The sequence below is a fragment of the Coregonus clupeaformis genome, chromosome 10, assembly GCF_020615455.1.
Source record: "Coregonus clupeaformis isolate EN_2021a chromosome 10, ASM2061545v1, whole genome shotgun sequence".
In the NCBI taxonomy this organism is placed as follows: Eukaryota; Metazoa; Chordata; class Actinopteri; order Salmoniformes; family Salmonidae; genus Coregonus; species Coregonus clupeaformis.
In genome coordinates, this window is record NC_059201.1 from 50096334 (window position 1) to 50108939 (window position 12606).

A 12606-nucleotide genomic window follows, 5' to 3' on the forward strand; every position below is an offset into this window, starting at 1 on the left:
GAAGTTGTCCTGTCCCCTTAGCAGAAAAACACCCCCAAAGCACAATGTTTCCACCTCCATGTTTGACAGTGGGGATGGTGTTCTTGGGGTCATAGGCAGCATTCCTCCTCCTCCAAACACGGCGAGTTGAGTTGATGCCAAAGAGCTCGATTTTGGTCTCATCTGACTACAACACTTTCACCCAGTTCTCCTCGGAATCATTCAGATGTTCATTGGCAAACTTCAGACGGGCCTGTATATGTGCTTTCTTGAGCAGGGGGACCTTGCGGGCGCTGCAGGATTTCAGTCCTTCACGGCGTAGTGTGTTACCAATTGTTTTCTTGGTGACTATGGTCCCAGCTGCCTTGAGATCATTGACAAGATCCTCCCGTGTAATTCTGGGCTGATTCCTCACCGTTCTCATGATCATTGCAACTCCACGAGGTGAGATCTTGCATGGAGCCCCAGGCTGAGGGAGATTGACAGTTATTTTGTGTTTCTTCCATTTGCGAATAATCGCACCAACTGTTGTCACCTTCTCACCAAGCTGCTTGGCGATGGTCTTGTAGCCCATTCCAGCCTTGTGTAGGTCTACAATCTTGTCCCTGACATCCTTGGAGAGCTCTTTGGTCTTGGCCATGGTGGAGAGTTTGGAATCTGATTGATTGATTGCTTCTGTGGACAGGTGTCTTTTATACAGGTAACAAGCTGAGATTAGGAGCACTCCCTAATCTCAGCTCATTACCTGTATAAAAGACACCTGGGAGCCAGAAATCTTTCTGACTGAGAGGGGGTCAAATACTTATTTCCCTCATTAAAATGCAAATCAATTTATAACATCTTTGACATGCGTTTTTCTGGATTTTGTTGTTGTTATTCTGTCTCTCACTGTTCAAATAAACCTACCATTAAAATTATAGACTAATCATGTCTTTGTCAGTGGGCAAATGTACAAAATCAACAGGGGATCAAATACTTTTTTCCCTCACTGTATATATATATATATTATTTTCCCCCTAACCCTACCAACCCTCCCCTAATTGGAGTAAACTAATGGACAACAACTGTGCTGCCATCCTGTTAGAAGGTAACAGATTATTTTATTATAGTGGTTAAGATTGACTTTCATTGTGTTCAGGACAAACATACTTCACAATGGTCGCACATCCTATCTGAGCCCTTGCCCTGACATCATCCAGGTGAAAGAGAACTACAGCAGCGTAGCTCAGCAACACATCTCTCTCTCTCTACAGTGCACTCGAGAGATCCAAGCACAACTGTGAACACAGACAGCCTGGGATGTTCCGTGTTCGACAAAACACAAGACGATGATAAACCAGCACCATCTGTGGAGGACAAAGCCTTCTTGGACATTATGGACAAACAGGTTTTCCAGGATGATGGAAACAACTGGGTGGCTCCACTACCCTTTCGCGCCATTAGACGTCGCCTTCCTAATAGCAGGTAGCAGGCCATGAAAGGTCTCACATCACTTCGTAGGACTTTAGACAAAAAGCCTGACATGAAACTTCATGCAAAAGATGCTGAATAACGACCAAGCCGAACCTTCTCCGCCACTAGAGAGAGACAAAGAACGCTGGTATCTGCCAATATTTGATGTTTACCATCCACAAAAGCCTGAACAAATAAGAGTGTTGTTTGACTCCAGCGCTGAGTGTCAAGGCGTGTCACTGAATGAAGTCCTGCTCAGGGGTGCATACTTAAACAACACACTCTTGGGCGTCCTAATGCGCTTCCGCAAGGATTGCATTGCACTAACGACAGATGTGCAACAAATGTTTTACTGTTTTGGTGTACATGAGGATCACAGAGATTACCTAGGGTTTCTCTGGTATGAAGACAACAACCCAGATAGAAACATAACTGAGTACAGGATGAAAGTCCATGTATTTGGGAACAGTCCCTCACCAGCCGTAGCCATCTACTGCATGAGAGGAGCAGCTCTACAGGGTGAGAAGGAACACGGGTCAGAACCCAAGCAGTTTGTAGTGAGGAACTTTTACGTCGATGATGGGCTGATATCAGTAGCTACTTCAGAAGAAGCTATCAACATTCTGAGAAAAACACAAGCAATGTTAGCGGAGTCCAACATGAAACTACACAAGATTGCATCCAATAGCAAAACAGTTATGGAAGCCTTCCCCGTGGAGAACAGTGCTAAAGACTTTTAAAATGTTAAAAGACCTGGACCTCGGAGTGGATCCTCTCCCCTTTCAATGGAGCCTGGGACTTTCCTGGAATCTGGAAACAGACAGCTTCACATTCCAGGTGTCCCACGATGAGAATCCTTTTACGCGGAGAGGCATCCTGTCCACAGTGAATAGTCTTTATGACCCTCTTGGGTCCGTGGCTCCAATAACAATGCAAGGTAAAGCCTTAATCAGAGAACTCTCTTCTGATCAGAGTGAGTGGGATGCCCCCCTTCCCAGAGAAAAAGAAGAGGAATGGAAAATGTGGAAGGAATCTTTGATGGAGTTGGAACATCTGTATATTCAGTGGCCCTACATCCCAGTCTCCTTGTCTACCACTCAATGAAGAGAGCTGCACATTTTCTCAGATGCCTCTACAGTAGCCATAGGAGCGGTAGCCTATCTGAGACTCGGATGGTCAATGCCATGTTGGATTTGTCATGGGGAATTCTAAATTGGCCCCTCGACCGGCCCACACTATCCCACGCCTAGAACTGTGTGCGGCTGTGCTAGCTGTTGAGATGTATGAACTGATCAGAGACTAAATGGACATTGATGTAAATGCAGCCAAGTTCTACACAGACAGTAAGATAGGTCTCGGTTACATCCACAATGTCACCAAAATATTCTATGTGTATGTTGCCAATACGGTAACTCGTATCAGGAAGTCTACCTATCCAGACCACTGGTGTTACGTAAACACTGACAGCAATCCAGCAGACCATGCAACCATGCCCATACTAGCCGCACTCTTAAAGCACACCAGTTGGTTCTCAGGTCCACCTTTCCTGGCCCAGGCAAACTCAAGTGAGTCTGAGACCATCAATTTTGACCTTGTAGAGCCTGACGCAGACGCAGAGATTCGGCCAGACGTCACTGCCTTCGCCACTAAGGTTTCTGGAGCAACATGAATACGGCCCTGTGTAGCTCAGTTGGTAGAGCATGGCGCTTGCAACGCCAGGGTTGTGGGTTCATTTCCCACGGGGAGCCAGTATGAATATTTTTTTGCACTCACTAACTGTAAGTCGCTCTTGATAAGAGCGTCTGCTAAATGACTAAAATGTCAAATGTAAATGTAATGAAGCCTTCAAAGAGGATTTCAAATGCCTTGAGAAAGGAAAATAGTTCCCAAAATAAAGTACACTCCAAAAGCTGAAACCAGTGATTGATGAGGATGGGTTGCTGAGGGTGGGAGGCAGATTATCCTCTGCAGACCTGTCACAAGACGAAAAACATCCTCTCATCATCCCACGGACACACCATGTCGCCACTCTGCTGGTAAGACATTATCACGAGCAAGTGGCTCACCAGGGCCGTCATTTTTCAGATGGAGCTATTCAAGCAGCAGGCTTCTGGATTATTGGGAGCAAACATCTGGTCTCTGGTATCATCCACAAGTGTGTCACCTGCCGCAAAGTTAGAGGGAGGTCAGTTGACCAAAAGATGGCTGACTTACCTGCAGACAGACTCACATCTGAGCCACCATTCACCAGCATTGGACTTGATGTGTTTGGACCATGGAATGTCATGACTCGTCGCACTAGAGGTGGTAGTGCAGACTCCAAGCGCTGGGCGGTACTCTTTACATGTATGTCTACTAGAGCAGTCCATATTGAGCTCATCGAATCCATGTCCCTATCCAGCTTCATCAATGCGCTGAGGAGTTTTTTTCTCCATCCGTGGTCCAGCAAAAGTGCTACGCTCTGATCGAGGTACAAACTTTATAGGTGCCTGCAGGGAACTGGGAATCAACACAAATGTCTTAGAGCTGACTAAATACCTCTCAGACAAGGGATGTACTTGGATATTTAATCCCCCACACTCGTCTCATATGGGTGGTTCTTGGGAGAGACTCATTGGGGTTGCCAGACGTATCCTTGATGCTATGCTGTTTCAGACGGGCTCCACTCGTCTCACACATGAGGTCTTGAGCACTCTTATGTCTGAAGTTATGGCAATAATCAATGCAAGACCCCTAGTGTCAGTGTCAACCGATTCTGACATGCCTGCCATTCTCACACCCTCAATGTTACTGACACAAAAGACCAGTGCTACCTCAGCCCCTTCTGGATATTTCCACATGAACAACCTTCATGAAAAACAGTGGAAGCAAGTCCAGTGTCTCGCTGACACCTTTTGGGAAAGGTGGAGACAGGAGTACCTGACAACACTGCAGAGACGCAGAAAATGGACAGCAGAAAAGCCAAATGTAAAAGTGGGAGATGTTGTCTTATTGAAAGACAGTCAGGCGCACAGAAATTACTGGCCAGTCGGACTTGTGGTCAAAATCTTTCCCAGTACTGACGAAAAGGTCTGGAAAGTAGAACTTAAAGTTGTCAAGCAAGGGACTGCTAAGGTGTTTCTGAGACCAATCTCAGAGATTGTTGTTCTTCTTTCTGAAGCATCCTAGAGACAAATGTTTTTTTAAAGGAGCATTATTTGTTTCTTGATACATGTTTTATTTCATAGTGGCACAATTTAATTATACCAGATGGGGAGTTTGCTGCCATCCTGTTAGAAGGTAACAGAACATTTTATTATAGTGGTTAAGATTGACTTTCATTGTGTTCCATTGTGTTTATCGCCCCCTAGTGGAGCTTTCTGGTACTTAGCACGAAAGCAGGAAGTAGAGTAGTCATTCTGCACGCAGACAAGCAGCTAAAAACAGCGCTACGGTGCAGTTCTTTCAGTGCAGCTATTTCTTGTCACGCTTCAGTCTCGGAAAACATTTGTTTGTAAGTTCAATTCAAGCATATTGCTAGTGATGATAATATTGTTATTCATAGAATTGCTTACTTATCAATGTTAGGTGTTGCATTTACTCACGCAAATTGCCTTGCCTTTCATGGATGCCGTCAGCTGTATTAGTTTGCTCGTGCGTCATGTAAGCAAATTGTAAAACATACTCTAGTTTAGTTACTGTTTCTAGTGTAATATGCTTTGTTATTGTACAGAGGTGTTTACACATTATTAGAGTAATGAAAGGAGTTGGCTAGTTGCTACTCATATGGTAATTATCTATCTAGTTTGGCGTCATGTCAGGTACATGGTACCTTGGCACATGCTTTGTATTTATGCAACTTCAATTTGAACTGTATAATGTACAGCTACAGTATGTCAATGTGAATTGAATACTAAAGTATATTATTTTCTGTATTTTGCAGTTTCACAACATAAACGTTTACAATACATTTGTTCAAGGAAAGTCACGCCTTGGAAGTTTTATTGAAGAATCAGTAGTTCGCTATCTGTCTAGTTTTGCATGGGAACGCAATTCCAGGGCAAAATAACAACACTTAGGCTTCTACTTCCAGCTTATACATACTATATACATTTTACGGACACAGTATATTTTACATTAGTTATCTTTTTTTTATATATATATTTTTAGTCCCACCATTCAGCTCCCCTCAACCCCTCCCATCTATCTCTTAACACCATCCATTTTTGATTTCTATTTGCCACACATTTTTCAACTGTGCTGTGATGTTTCACAAAAGTTCTGAACCTTTCTATTCTCAAAGTCTCTGCAGATTGTAAATGGAAGAAAAACATTTTTGCTAAGAGTATTATTGATCGATTGACTATGACTTTTCAAATCACCCAGCAGTGCTATTTGCAGAGTTAGCTCCAGGTAAATGTTGCGATTCTTCAGCCATTCCTGAACCTGCGACCAAAAACAAGCTACATATGGACAGTACCAAAACAAATGATCTAATGATTCTGTCTCTTCACAGCAAAATCTGGAGAGCTGGGATGGTTGTATACCCCATATATATAACGTTCTATTGGTTGCAAGAATTTTGTATAATCATTTAAATTGTTTAGTTGGAATAGGGTCCAGTAGACAGCTGGAAGGTTTAGAGGCCATGATTATTTTTGGGAATGTTTAGAGAGATACAGGATTAAAAAACTTGAGTGGCTTTATTGATCCAAGATCCTGGCAGTTCTGTGCAGACTCAGGACAACTAAGTTTTAGAGAAATACGCAAATTCAAAGAGGAGTCCGTAATTTGCTTTTAGTCAAAGAAGTTCATGAATTCATCACTGCTGAAGTGTAGGCCATCCTCACTTGGGGAATGCTGCTTTTTAGTTAGCTTTGCGACAGTATCAAAAATAAATGATTGATTGTTTTTATTCTCCTCAATCAGGTCGGAAAAGTAGGCTGATCAAGCAGCAGTGAGGGCTTTTCAATATTGCACTCTACTGTCTTTCTAAGCAAGTCGGAAGACTTCCAATTTTCTGGAAGCTTGCTTCAAGGCTCAGGTATTTTCTGTATACCAGTGAGCTAGTTTCTTGTGACCAATTTTTTTGTTTTGTTTTTTTGCGGAGCGACACAAGGTTAAGTTTAGATCCTCGGTTAGGTGGTTAAGTGACTTTTTACTCCATCGTCCAGGGAGTCTGGAAGGGCATCTAGGAATCTTTGGGTTGTCCGAGAATTTATAGCGCAGCTTTTGATAATCCTGAGAAAATGATTTGTTGCGATTGGAAACGTAATAATAAGATGGTAGTCCAATAGTCCAGGATTATGAGGAAAACATTTAGATCCACAATATCTATTCCACGGGACAAAACTAGATCCAGGGTATGATTGTGGCAATGCCTTGGTCCTCTCACTCAAACCCTTGTGATTTCTTTGGCTTATGTTGCACCAACACCACATTAGCCAGGAATAGTCTTATCATGTTACTAAATGTATCCAGAGTATGCGGCAAAAAATACAGTAAGTATAAAATGCACATAAAATCAACAGTGTAATGTTTGTATTCAGTCTTGTGTAAGGTGAACTGTTGTGTACTCACCTTTTGGTCAAATAATTTTCCCATGATCTCCAAATTGTTCCCTTTCAATTGCTACCATGGTTATAAACATGCTTTTCATATTTATTCTGGAAGAAACATACAAATTTAGCCCTATCCATATAGGCCAATTCCCACGAGTGTAATGCAGGGTTAATAAAAGCGGTTAATAAAAGCTGTTTAGTCGTCCTCTAAAACTAGCTAGAATGAACCAATCTATAGCTAGCTAACAAAACTACTAACGTCAGCTTTAAAGAAGCCTAGCTTTGCTAGGTTGATGCAATCATGCAGCCAGCAGCTAACGTTAATATTAGTTTAGACTCACTGAATAAATGTTTGGCACAGGATAAAGAAGATTAAACAATATGCTGTTTCCACCCAAGGCCAAGGGATACTGAAGTTCCTGAAAAGGTTAGTCAGCCAGTTTGTTAGCCAATAATGTTCGTTGGTGATTATTCACAAATGTTTGTGGCGCAGATTTCACTGTCTTAAAAGTAAAAAACTTACAAATTCCACCACAGAGCAGTCTACACAGACAATATGAACACATTTGTCCAACCATAACAGATGGATGGCTAATGCAGAAAGAGATTCTAGCACCACCATAACTTTCACAAATACAGAGACAGGCAGCAATCATGGCATCAGTCTTTTTTTATATCAGATTCAGAAATACTAATAACAAGGTTTGTAGTAGTTTGAAAGGGTTGATCCACCTTAGGACAGTAGTGTTTCCAATTCACATGACCTGACAAGAAAACCCCCAGCCCTAAAGTCATAGCACAGATGAAAAGGGACGCCTTGTCATAGCCTACGAATAGGACCCAGAGTTTTACCTGACCAGGCCATGAGATCAGGAAAAACTCCAGGCCCCAGAAAATTGATTCTTAATGGATTCTTCTTAAGAAGCTGAAAGGAAACAGTGGCCTTGGAGTTGATCATGTCATCTGAACACTAATACAAGTTGTGCTCGTGTCTGTTGTAGACATTAGACACATCACACAAAGCCTTTCCACCATGTGCTCTTTCTTAAATGCATTTTCTTAATGAAATTAACAGTTATCAATATAGTCTGCCCATGGTAATTACCATTACTTTGGCTCTATTGGAAATGTTGGTGGTTGGGTGGGTTGGTCACTAGTGGGTTGGTTGGTGGGTGTTTTGGTTGGTTGATTTATTGCTCTCGTTTCCACAGGAGGCACAATGTTTTGTAGTTTGTTTGTTTGTTTATATGATTGATGATTGATTGGGTTAGTTTGTAGGTTGACTGATTGGTTGATTTGCACATGGTAAAAAATTACTGATTGGACAAAAGAGGTGAAAGGTTTGAATGGACCAACTGAAACACTTAACAGTTCTGAGTAGGATTAGTGTGTTTGGCTTACTTTACCCTCTCAATGGGTTTGACCATAAGACCTTGATCCACGGTGACAAGAAGGGCGGGTTCACAGTGTTCTGGGCAGATGACGGACTTGACACCGGACCAATCCTGCTGCTGCAGAGGGAGTGTGAGGTGGAGCCATTTAATTACTGAGAGGAATGCAGGGTTTTGTCTGTCTGTCTGCCTACCTGTCTTATATTTTGTCTGTCTGTCTGCCTATGTTTCTGTCTGCCTGCCTGTCTGTCTGCAAATTCTGTCCTACAAGTCACACCATTTGGCCAGCCAAATCAACAAAGATTGTTTGAACAGATACTTTCACCGTTCATGAATACAAAAAACTGTAACAGTACATAAACACCAAAACACTTGAGTAGGTTTATAAATGGAGACCCATACCATAGGGGAGAGCGAGATAAGTTTAGCCATTTTTTTACATTCAGCATCACCCCGTCAAGGGAAATATACTATTCTTTCTAATATCTACATACAGTGCATTCAGAAAGTATTCAGACCCCTTGACTTTATCAGGTGCATCCTGTTTCCATTGATCATCCTTGAGATGTTTCTACAACTTGATTGGAGTCCACCTGTGGTAAATTCAATTGATTGGACATGATTTGGAAAGGCACACACCTGTCTATATAAGGTCCCACAGTTGACAGTGCATGTCAGAGCAAAAACCAAACCATGAGGTCGAAGGAATTGTCCGTAGAGCTCTGAGACAGGATTGTGTCGAGGCACAGATCTGGGGAAGGGTACCAAAACATTTCTGCAGCATTGAAGATCCCCAAGAACACAGTGGCCTCCATCATTCTTAAACGGAAGAAGTTTGGAACCACCAAGACTCTTCCTAGAGCTGGCTGCCCAGCCAAACAAAGCAATCGGGGGAGAAGGGCCTTGGTCAGGGAGGTGACCAAGAACCCGATGGTCACTCTGACAGAGCTCCAGAGTTCCTCTGTGGAGATGGGGCAACTTTCCAGAAGGACAAGCATCTCTGCAGCACTCCACCAATCAGGCCTTTATATTGAAGCTTATAGAGAACCCAACTGATGTATAGAACTGTCTTAAAATTATCTACTTTGGTTTAGATACAAGCATCATGAAACCTGTAACACAATACATTAATTTGACTTTGTGAAAATCTGTTTTTTGGACCTAACTTGCTTACTTACCACTTTTTCATGAAATGATGACCTATTCCTAAATATTTGGTCGAAATATACATTTTGTGTATGGTTTCCTAGAAACAAGAGAGGCTCAACTTACCCCTTTGGCTCAACTTACCCCACTCTCACCTACTGTTGGGGAATCTTTGAGCATGTACAGTATGTTTGGCTGTTTACAGGTGGATGCAATGAGGGTGATCGCAGAGGGGAAGACCCCAAAGATCACCCAGCCAGAGGAAGGCGCCTTCCAGCCAGAGGAAGGCGCCACCTATGAGGGGATCCAGCAGACCCAATCTGGTGAGATTTGTATTGAAACAAGACAAAAACAAACAAACAACACAACAAAAGCAATACACTTCTTCATATAAAACTAGAGGTGGGGAAAACTTCAATCAATTTGGAGTAACTGTCAACCATTACCAACATATATTTTTTCCTTTTATATCCAGGCATGTGAAGAAAACAATTTGCATATTTACCAAAGGGCCCCAGGGGACCGGTAATTCCCCCTTTGGACACGACTCACATCTTGATTCATGTCCCCAAAAAAACCCAACACTGCCTGTTAAATCAAAACAACAAATACAATTATAATTACAACCATTGATAACTCCTTCTTAACTTAATTGTATCCCATAAGGTAATTCAAGGAATAGTAAAATAGACTAGAGACAGGTGTCCCTCATTCAGGGGCAGCGCTCTCTCTCTGTTCTTCTCTTGTTCCGAATCTCACACAGGACTATTGATAAATTATAAACTTCTAATTATTAGTGTTTACATTGCCCATTTAAATCTCACCCAATGTCTCTATTCTTTCTAGTGAGGGTGATCTCACCAGAAAGTCGGAACAGAGGTCAGAGGTCATTCAACCCCATTACGTGAGTGTTTCTTTCCCTGTACCTCAGACATTATTTAAAGATATTTCAAACATTTTGTGTATCAGGTTTACATTGGGTTTTTCAGTACATTTCTTATCAAGAGAATTTACATGAGTGAAACCAAAACTCTGACATTAGATACTTCAGAGATTTTCATTTGTGTGCTCTTTATGGTGCGTCCTTTCTAACCCGTGAAAAACCCACTAAAATAAAAAGACCCCACACAATAAATCAGTATTAAAACACCACTAACAAATAGTCATAACAGGTAAAAGGAAACAAAATGGTCAGGCCTTACTTAATTTGGGAGTTCCCTTAACAACAGGATCCGGGTACCTTTATACTAACTCCCAAGGCACCTGCCTCAGAAAACATTTCAAAGGGAGAGATACAGAATCGTTGATAAACATGTCAAAAAAACTTGGTAGCGGACATTCCATCAGACCTGGAAGAAAGAAAATAATAATGTACTTAGTTTGCACATCTTAATCAGTCCTAATAATTCTTAATCTTAATTGAGTTTACTGCATCTTGGGCATGTGTTGATCTTTCTGGGATCAACTTTCACAATAACTGGGCTGGCACTGTCTATCAGTCCCCTATAGATGGCGTGCTCTGTCCATACTAAGTCTCTACCTAGCAAGTTAAACTCTAGTAACCCATTAAACTTTCATACATTGTTACTTTATCATATCTTGTAACCCATTATACTACTAATTTCTCTTAACACTTTTTACACCACTTACGTACGTCTACGTATGGGTGTGCAAGTTGTATATTATATAATTTTTTCTATTGTTACTTCATCAGATCTCTAGCAACCCATTATACTCAATATTGTGTTACTTTATCTATAGTAACCCATTATACATTTCTGTTACATCACAAATTCCTCCTCTACACCAGTGTTCTATTCATACAGGGGTTTAAATATTCACGCTAGTGTTCTATTTAACAGCATATTTGGGAATAGTACTCTTTTCTTTCATATCTCCATACAGAATTCCTATATAACGTTATAAATCTTAGGTATTCACATCCACACAACAAGCAACGATCACAGCGCTGCAGCCCGAGAGGTACACATCATGTCCTCGAAGAAATCTCAGTGTATGGGGGCATCAATGAACATTGTTACAGCCCTTACCCATCTCAGCTGTTACACTCTCAAACTTTTCAATGGCTTCTCCTGTCAGTGCTCACTACCTGTAGATCGACGAGCGGTGGTGGACAGAACCCCTAGATAACGTTATAGATCTAAAAACTCAGCTCACACAGAACTGGTTAGGGTTCAGACATGCACTCAGTAATCCTCTTTCACACCAGAGCTAGTCCCCTGACAGCTTTCATTCACTCAGTACTTAATAGTAATAATATCTCTTAGTATTCTCAATTTTAATCTCTTATTATCCAAATTTCAATCAGCTTATTATCCAAATTTCAATTATCTTGTTATCCAAATTTCAATCAGCTTAATATCCAAATTTCAATCAATCATCTTATTATCCAAATTTCAATCAGCTTATTATCCACATTTCTTCAACGGCTCCTCTATAGTCACCAATTGTTTTCCAAATTTCAATCAGCTTAATATGTAATCTCACATACACAACTTTCACATCCACATTCACTTAGTACTATTCCCAAACACACTCGGTAATCTCCCTTATTACCCATGTGCATCTTCAACGATTCTCTGTCATTACTTTAGATGCACCATATGTATCTTTCACAGACATATATAATAACACCTCGTGCTATTAGTAGTGGCTGCAGACCACGTAGATACTTCTCTTATAAATGCCTACAGACAGCTGGCAGCGGAGCTTTCCATGGTACCGTTATGCCCTCGCTCTAGTCTTCTCATAAGACTAGTGAATAGCCTTCTCTCTATAAGACTATTGGTACCTTTTTATGCATTACTCGCCTTAATTTATTGGTTTTATCAGCTTTTTTTTATACAAATTCATTTAAATTGACTTACTGAAATCAGTTGCCTTGTCCATCCATTGTTCGCGGATGATGTGTCTCCTCCTGGGCAGCTTACAGTAAGGGTCTGGTCTGGGCGGGTCTTGTTGTCTTTTGGTCAGGTCAGACAGGAATTTCCCTCACGCTTCATAAAATGCGCCACCGGTTTTCCTCGCAGACCCCCACTGGAAAGCTCCACAGGCAGAATCAATCATCCTGTTTGTTG

General features: G+C 41.5%; 1 long non-coding RNA gene across 1 annotated transcript; it reads left to right on the forward strand.

Moving 5' to 3' along the window:
* Positions 1–4751: 4751 nt before the first annotated feature.
* Positions 4752–10395, forward strand: LOC121576018. The gene is made up of 3 exons (XR_006002403.2): positions 4752–4924; positions 9714–9831; positions 10355–10395. It is a non-coding gene; the product is annotated as an uncharacterized LOC121576018 (long non-coding RNA).
* Positions 10396–12606: the final 2211 nt, after the last annotated feature.